The 8,504-nt window shown below is 36.2% G+C and overlaps 1 pseudogene; it reads right to left on the reverse strand.

The window, feature by feature from the left end:
- Positions 1–6,305: 6,305 nt before the first annotated feature.
- Positions 6,306–6,962, reverse strand: LOC129087850 (60S ribosomal protein L15-like; annotated as a pseudogene).
- Between the last annotated feature and the right edge of the window lie 1,542 nt (positions 6,963–8,504).

The following is an 8,504-nucleotide window of genomic DNA, read 5'->3' on the forward strand; positions in this document are numbered from 1 at the left end:
GACAATTATTTGGAAAATTCAAGCCAAAAAGCATACTAAAGTTAACAACATTGTTCAATGCTAATGGTGCTCCAATGTAAGAGAACCATAATTATATGTCACTGTAGCAGCAATGCTTTTAAACACATTATTCCTACTGATCTTAATTTCAGTTCTTTATTCGTTTTTTAAGAAAACTTACATTCTGATATTTTTCAGCATTGAGTGTCCAATTCAAGTTCAGATTTAGAAATGATTTTATGTATACAAAGATGCAAATCCAGTATTTTTATCATTTATGCTTTTTAAAACTTCTGTTTGAGTCTAAATAAAATTGGCAAGATAGTACCTTTGACATCAAGGCCAAGGACAGCCAGAACCAGAAGAAAGTAGAGCTTATTCTTATGGTGTGCAGGTGTGTTCTTAGGATTGGAACTGCTGACTCAGAAGTTCTCCTAGGCTTAGGTTACCTTTAAGAGTCCATTCAGAGTAACAGAAGAGTCAAAAGCAATAATATGGTCAAAAGTAGACAAGAAGTCAGAACAATAGATGGCAAAATACTCAGCCTCACTAGTATTTAGAGACTTGTATACTTGAACAACATTGGAATGCTATGTCTCACCATTTAAATAACAAAATTAAAAGAATGACATTAAATATTGGTAACACTGAGGAAACTGGAACTTTCATTGATGCTCCTGGTGAGAGTATAGAATGTTCATCAACTCATTCATTCATTGATTTTGAAGAGCCTTTTTGGCATTAGCTCTTAGGTTAACAGTGTGTGCCCCCTTTGACCAAGCCACTGTATGCCTCAATATCTAGCCATAGAAACCTTTGCACAAGTCCCCCCGAAGAGTTACATAACATTTATTGCATGAGACTACCACAGCACTGTTAACAACATAAATATATGGGAACAAACTACCTGATCTCCAAAAGAAGATTGGTTAAAACAAAATATGGTGTTTCTACACTCTGGAATACTAAAAACACTATTAAAAAAAAGATTGACTAGTTCTATATAGATTCATATTGGAAGACTTCCAAGACATATGAAGTTAACAAATTAAGTTGAAGAAAAATACATGAAATATGATATCATTTCCTTTTTTAAAGAAAACACATATATAAAAACTATATTTTTATAGGTACAGTTATACATATTTTACAAATTATTGGGCAAGCACACAAGTGAATGACCAGGAGAATATACATAAAACCTTTTACAGTTGTCTCTGGAGAGGAAGCTGGACAGTAGATAATATTGATAGTATAGAAAAATTTTTGTCATTTGTGCACTATTATTTGATTTTGTCAGCAAAACAATAAATAAATAGTCTGAAAGAGAAATAATTATATAAACCTAATGGGTTACATTGTATTTTTCACGGAAACTTCTGTAGAAAATAATATTTTCCCCTGGAACTGACCTTTATACTCAATGTGAAGAATACAGCCTGAAAAGTATCATTATATTATGGGTTGTTGCCTGGGTTTTTTAACTGGAAAAATGCTCTAATATCATTAAATATAAAATGAAAAATTTTGAAAAATATTTCACCATAAAACTCTTGGCATTTGTGAAGTGACTTACAATCAGTTATTGGTTATTTCCTTCCAAAAAAATGAATAAAACACTTTGCAAAATGTATAAAACTAACTTTTCTCAGAAATTTTAACATTTTCCAGAAAATATAACATTGGCATGAGTTGTCATACAATAATACCTTGTTAAATATGTTGCTACTCATAGCTGCCATGACAGTTTCTACCTCCTACCTATACCTGGGGCCATGTGATCTACTTTCCCTCTTGCTTCACCCACCTAAACTTATTTAATTCTTACTGCAAGTCTATCATAGACATATTATTATCCCCATTTCTAAATAAGAAACAGAGACCCAGCAGGTTTAATAATTGACCCCATAGCGGGTTTGAATAGCAAATATCCCAAACAAATAAGTTGTGCCAATTTACATTCCTACCATGAGTTAATGAGAGTTTCACATGTTCTACATCCTTGCAAATATTTTGTACTTTTTAAATTTTTAAATGTTATTGTGAGTGTATAGTGGCATCACACATGATTTTAATTTTCATGTCACCAGTGTCTAATGAAATTGAGTACATTTTGTATGTCTATTGGCCTTTTTAATATCACCTTTGGTTCAAGTCATTTGTCTGTCTTCCCTCCCTCCTTCCCTCCCTCCCTCCCTCCCTCCCTTTTTTCCTTCCTTCCTTCTTTCTTTTTTCCCCACCCAAGGACAGTTTTTCATTGTTTTTGTAAAGAGAGAGGAAGGGAGAGAAAAAAAAAGCATTGATGTGAAAGAAACATCAACTGATTACTTTCTTTATGGACTTGAACCAGGGATCAAACCTGCAACCTAGATATGTGGCACGACTAAGAATCAAACCTGCAAACTTTCCATTACAGGATGATGCTCCAACTAACTAAGCCACACCAGTCAGGTGCCCATCTTTCTGTTGTTATAATAGATTATTTTATCTGGGAAAGGCCTGGGACTCAGATTTTCCAAAAAAAGTGCTTCTTGGCAACATCCATTTCCTGATTAATCACCTACCATCACTAAATTACAAGGTGTCTGAGCCATCTACAGGAAGACTTGAACTTTGCTCACTGATAGGTTTCAGACATAGTCAAACATCTGATAGCCAGAGGTGATCACAATGGAAGGCAGACTATAGAAAGGGACAGTGAAACTCTTATTATAAAATTTGCTCTTAAATATCTGGTACAATGGGAAAGACTCATGAACAGACATTCAGAATCTGAGAGGAATGTGGACTCATGGTAGAGAGACCTCTGCTGTCTAAACTCACCCCAACCATGGTGGCAAGTGTGTTTTCTGGGCGAGAATAGCTGCATCTGGGAAAAGCAAATGAGGCAGTTCTTTATCCTAAAATGAAAATGCCACAAACTGAAAAGTAATGTTGTCCTTTTCATAATGCAACTTGACTATCAAGCTTTGAAACACAGTGAAAATATTATAATTTTCCCTCGTACTTTATTTCTAAAATTTTCAAATATAAAGAAAAGATGAAGGAATTTTGTATTAAACCCCCAATACCCACATCTTAGAGTATGCAATTAATATTTTACTATATTTGTTTTTATCCATATTGGTCTATCTCTCCACCCATTAATACATTTTACTTTTGACATATTTCAGAGTAAGTTGGAGACGTCAGTACATTCCCCAATACTTGTGTATGTACATCATTAACCAAAGGTCCAGCATTGCAATTTTAACAACACAAGGTGAGAGAGACTTGCAGTTCCCGAGCACCTAGAGGGGATTAATGGCTAAGATTATTGAAAAAGGATTCTGCCTTCTGAGCAGAGGGCATGGAGCACTAGAGTCTTGTCAGCTTGTCCCAATGAGGAGGGCTGCTTTGTCAACAAATAAAAGTACTGTCCCTGGTGATTCTTACAGATGTAAAAAACTTGTAACCAAACACGTGGGGCTCAGAACCATCAAGATTTATTTATTTATTTATTTATTTTTATTTTTTTTATTTTTTTATTTTTTTTATTTTTATTTTTTTTAATTAATTTATTTACTTTTTAAATACATTTGTCTCTGCCTTCCCCCCACCTCTTTCCCTTGCCCCCTCCCACCTTCCCTCCCTCAGCTCTTCCCCTTTGGTTTTGTCCCTGAGTCCTTGCTATATGTTCCTTGACTTTCCCCTTCCCTTCCCTTTCCCTGCCCGCCCCTTCCCTCTTGTCTCTGTTGATTTCTTTTCCTTTCAGTGTTGCTGGTCATATTTTCCTTGCTTCTTTGCATTGTTGGTTAGGTTCCGCTTATAGGTGAGATCATATGGTATTTGTCTTTCGCCCCCTGGCTTATTTCGCTTAGCATGATGCTCTCCAGTTCCATCCATGCTGTTGCAAAGTTTAGTACTTCTTTTTTTCTTTCTGCTGCGTAGTATTCCATTGTGTATATGTACCATAATTTTTTGATCCAGTCATCTACTGATGGGCCCCGAGAAGAACGGGGTCTGAATCATACAAGATTTAAATGTTAATGTTAATAGTAATGGAGCCACATCTGTACTCATTGGCTTGCAAAGGCTGCTTACATGAGATCATGTGTCTCATCTCATCTCTCCTACTATAGAATAAATTAAGGGAAAGAGCTTGAAATTGTGTAAAAAGCATAAGATTTGGAAGCCAAAGAGTTCTGAAACACAAAAAATGTTTTGGGCAAGTTGTTTAACCTTCTAAATCTCTGTTTCTTATACATAAGTGGGGCTAAGAAAAAGGTACACAATAGAGTTGCAGTGAGAATTAAACAAGGTCACGAGTGCAAAGGCATAAGCACAGTGCCCTGAAAAGAAAAAGTAATCAATCAATTATAATTGCAATTATGTTTCTAGTGTAATCGTTATATATATTAAAAAAAACATTTTGAAGGTGGAGCCTTATCTCATTATTTTCCCACATGCTTAGCTTCATGTTAGGCTAAGAATAGGCTCCAATAAACATTGACTACATGGGTTGAGGAATAAAGGGATCCAAATGAACCTGTGTAATATAACCTCAAGTAGGTAAGTAACACATTTCTATCACTGCATGATCAGAATGAGAATCTGCTTTTATGTGTATTTGTGTGTTTGCTGAAAGCCACATTATCATGTGCTCAAAGCATAATTTTCTTTCTCTCTTTAAGGCCTTATTTGATGATCTCAAAAAGAAATGCAACTGAAGGATTATGAAATAATTACTCTGTCCATAATATAGATGTGGCTCTCATAACTTTTCTCGTCTTTCCTGTGCTTTGGAAATAGTGGTTTTGGGTATGTGGCACTTGATTCATTTTTGTGCACATAAGTGACTCACAAATCAGCTTCTAAGCATTTCTTAATCATTTCCATTCTCATTTTTCTTATATTTGGAAACTATGCTTGGTGCAGAGCAGGCTGAGAATCATTTATAGAAATGCTGTAACTGATCTCATACCCACTGGTCATGGCCTGACGTGGCCAAGGCTCTGAGGCAGAGTAGTAGAAATCCAGGCAATTTTGGTAACTTGAACAAGAAGTGTACTTGGAGTCTGATCATATTATAAGTCACTAAAACTCTTTGTGTGGTTTTCAACATGGATCCACTTACAAAAGCAAGCAATTCTTAGAAAAATGAAGAAGGCCAAAGTATTGTTATCCCTCAATCTTTCTGATTCCTCACAAAAAGAGAGTGGGGAAAAAAAAGAATAAAGTCATGTTTGTCTAGAATAAAAATAATGCCTAAAGTAATGTAATCAATATCTTTCATAACAGTTCTATATTAACATCTGAGACCCAGTGTTAACTATACAGAAGGAGATAATGAGACTAAAAAGAAAATGTTTTCAAATTTATTCCTCTACCTCATTCTCTAGATCCCAAGCAGAAATGTACCTTGCTAAGTGGTCTGTAGTATACATGGTGAATCTCTACTGCCCTTAGAAAATTGTTTTGGAATATTTATGTCATTATTCACCTCACACCCTTTCTTAAAACCCTCCCATTGGATTATGTAGTTCCATTATATGTTACAGTAAATTTAGTTAATTGGGGATCTTTACAATATTATGTTTCAGAATATTTGGGAGTCTGAATGCTGAGAAATTATAATTTCACAATATTCAAGTAAAGAATCATATTCCCCCCAAAACAAAACAAAACAACATTAAATCCTTCACTCTTGCTTTTGTTATTAAGGATCATGGGGTATATGGTAATGGGGTTGTGGAATCTGGGATAGGATGGGGAAATATATGACAATATGGAACCTATAAAACTTAAGAGAAAGTTTGCTTCTTAAAAAGGAGCTTGAGACTTGGCACCATTTATAGACCTGGTATTGTTGAAACATTAGAAAGTCAATAAAATTCCCTAAAATTCTATAAATAAGAAAGTTATCTATCTCCCATGACAATAGAAGGAAAGTACCAATAAATATAAATAGCCTTAGAATACATATTTGCTGAACTTCAATTATTGTTTATTTCTGTTTATTTTGTTGGGCTTTCTGGGAGAAGGGTATTGGTTTGTTTTTGTTTTTAAATCTGAAATTCCCAGATAAATGAATCAGCTCCTGCTGGATTTTATATGTAAAAGTCTGTGTTTCCAGAAGCATTGGAAGAGTGGTTTTGAGAAATTTAAAGAACACTGCTTGTCCACTGAAGAAGCCAAAATATCTAGTAGTAATTCTTTTGGTTTTTTTCTTTTAAGTCTCAATTCTTTTCAAAGCTATTATAACCCTTATTTCTCTGATTTTTTTATGGTCTTAAATTGTTTATTAGGTAAGAATTTTATAAACATTACGTATATGAGTAGTCACAGTGGAACTGGAGAGTACTGCGCCTTCTCCAAGCTGCACGGCGAGAACCACCAATAGTGTGGTGGAACTTGTGGTCCTTTCCAAGGCCACGGCTTTTGCGGCCCGCAGATGTCAGCCCTGGCATCCCCCTGTGTTTGTGTGCCAGTTTGGTGGTCCATTGTGTGTCAGGATTCCTTGTGATGGCCTTACAGAATGGATCAATGAGGATAACCTCAAAGAACTTGTACGTGGACTCTCCACCGACCCAGTAAGAATTCAGGACTCTCACAGCCCCACAATGGCGCCCAGCTCGCTCCTCAGCAAGAGTGAAGACTTCAGCTGGTTAACACCATGATGGACAGGCTTGCCATAAGTCACACCCTTAGGAACAGGGCATTTGCAGCCACCACCATGGTGCACACAAATCATATAATATAACCTTGCCCTTGCTTGGCCTTGTATCCCAGCCTGCACGTTTTATCCGGCCTGGTAGGGCGGAGGTTCCTGTGGAGCGCAGAGAGCTGGCGGTACTGCCAGCAGCGCACCCTGAGAAGGAAGCGCATCACATATGGACTGTTTCTTCCTCCATAGCTCCTGGGTGTACTTGTAAGCGCCCATCGTGACTCACCTGATGGCTGTGGCCAGACAGAAAGGAAGAGCCTTTCTCCCTCTGATGGGTTTTCTTTTTTTCTTTCTTTCTTTTTTAAATCCTCACCCAAGGGTATATTCATTTTAGAGAGAGAGAGAGAGAGAAACATTCACGGGTTGCCTTCCCTACACACCCCAAATGGGGATTGAACGCACAACTTAGGTATGTGCTATGACTGGGAATTGCACCTGCAACCTTTTGGTTTAGGGACTGATGCTCCAACCAACTGAACAACCCAGCCAGGGCCCTTTGATGGGTTTTCTAAAAGCATTTAGACTTTAGTTATAAACTTTCAAGAAGTTTACTTTTCTCACTTAAATCTGCATTGTTTTATTCTGTGGATGACTGAGGAAAAAAGCACTTAAAGACGTTACCAAAGCCTGCAGAAAGTGCTCGTTAGTACTCAAGTATTATACTAGTCATTTCATTTCCACTGAGTATTTTGAACTAATTTGTACAGAACTATTTCTTATTTTCCTAAAGAGTTTTCCTAATTAATCTGGGGAAAGAGGCACTTTTATTGACACAATTCAGTGTTATAGGAAAAGTTTCTGTCACTTTGACTCTAATAAATTACAGAAAAAATGAGCTGAGGCAAAAGTAAGGAACTAGGGTTCAAAATGAGGTTCTGCCAGCTCAGCTTCAACTAGAAGTGCAGACACATGGTTACTGAAATAAGCTACCTTTAAACCAAGGGCCCATTTTTATCACTTTTGATATTTAGGTAATTTTTCATACCTTATTTTTATACAAAGGTATAATATCACATAATACAGGGTTTCAAATACTTGGCTTCCAAACGATCTCAAATAAAGGAATAACCCTTTTTCTACTGGAAACTAGAAATAATCATTTCGTAGAAAGCAAATAATTCAACCAGATTTCAGCTTCGTGGTGTACTGTAATGAGTCTCAAGTCTCTAGAGACAATACAAAGCTGAAAACAAAGGCAATTAAGCTCGACCTAAATGTATTTGTAGCTAAATGTTGAATTCCAAAAGGTGAGGTCCAAGAATAGAGACGTGTCCAGTGTGTTTTGATTTCCTTCAGTTTCTTTGACAGAGAATTACTTTGACAAGCCTAACAATGGAATCCCTCTCAGCTAGAAATCCAAGATAATTTATATCAGCGAATAAACTCTGGAAAGACACTTCATTTTGCTGGGCTTTAATTTTCAGCTTTTACAAAATTAAGCCTCTGAACTCTATAATTGCTATCATCCCTTCCAGCCTGATTTTCTATGACAACACTTAAAATGCCCTTCAAGCTCAAAAATTTACATTTTAGTACTGATCCTGTTAAGAGACCAATCAGTGGCATCCTAAGTAATGGAACCAAGACAAAGTGGCAGCCTGGTGAGCAATCACAATAAATAAATATTTTAAATTTAAATCAGGCTGCACAATTTACAAAGAGTTTCTCATGCTTAACATTCCAGTGTTGTTATTTTCTAAACGTCACAGCTTGCAAATAATAGGTCTAGAACAAATTATTTGATTTAAGAAACAAGGTTCTATCTATGATAATTCACTATCTTTGCGGTCCTTTTGAA

Source organism: Pteronotus mesoamericanus, unplaced genomic scaffold (genome assembly GCF_021234165.1).
Source record: "Pteronotus mesoamericanus isolate MK-2021 breed Mesoamerican mustached bat unplaced genomic scaffold, CSHL_Meso_final scaffold_54, whole genome shotgun sequence".
Classification (NCBI taxonomy): Eukaryota; Metazoa; Chordata; class Mammalia; order Chiroptera; family Mormoopidae; genus Pteronotus; species Pteronotus mesoamericanus.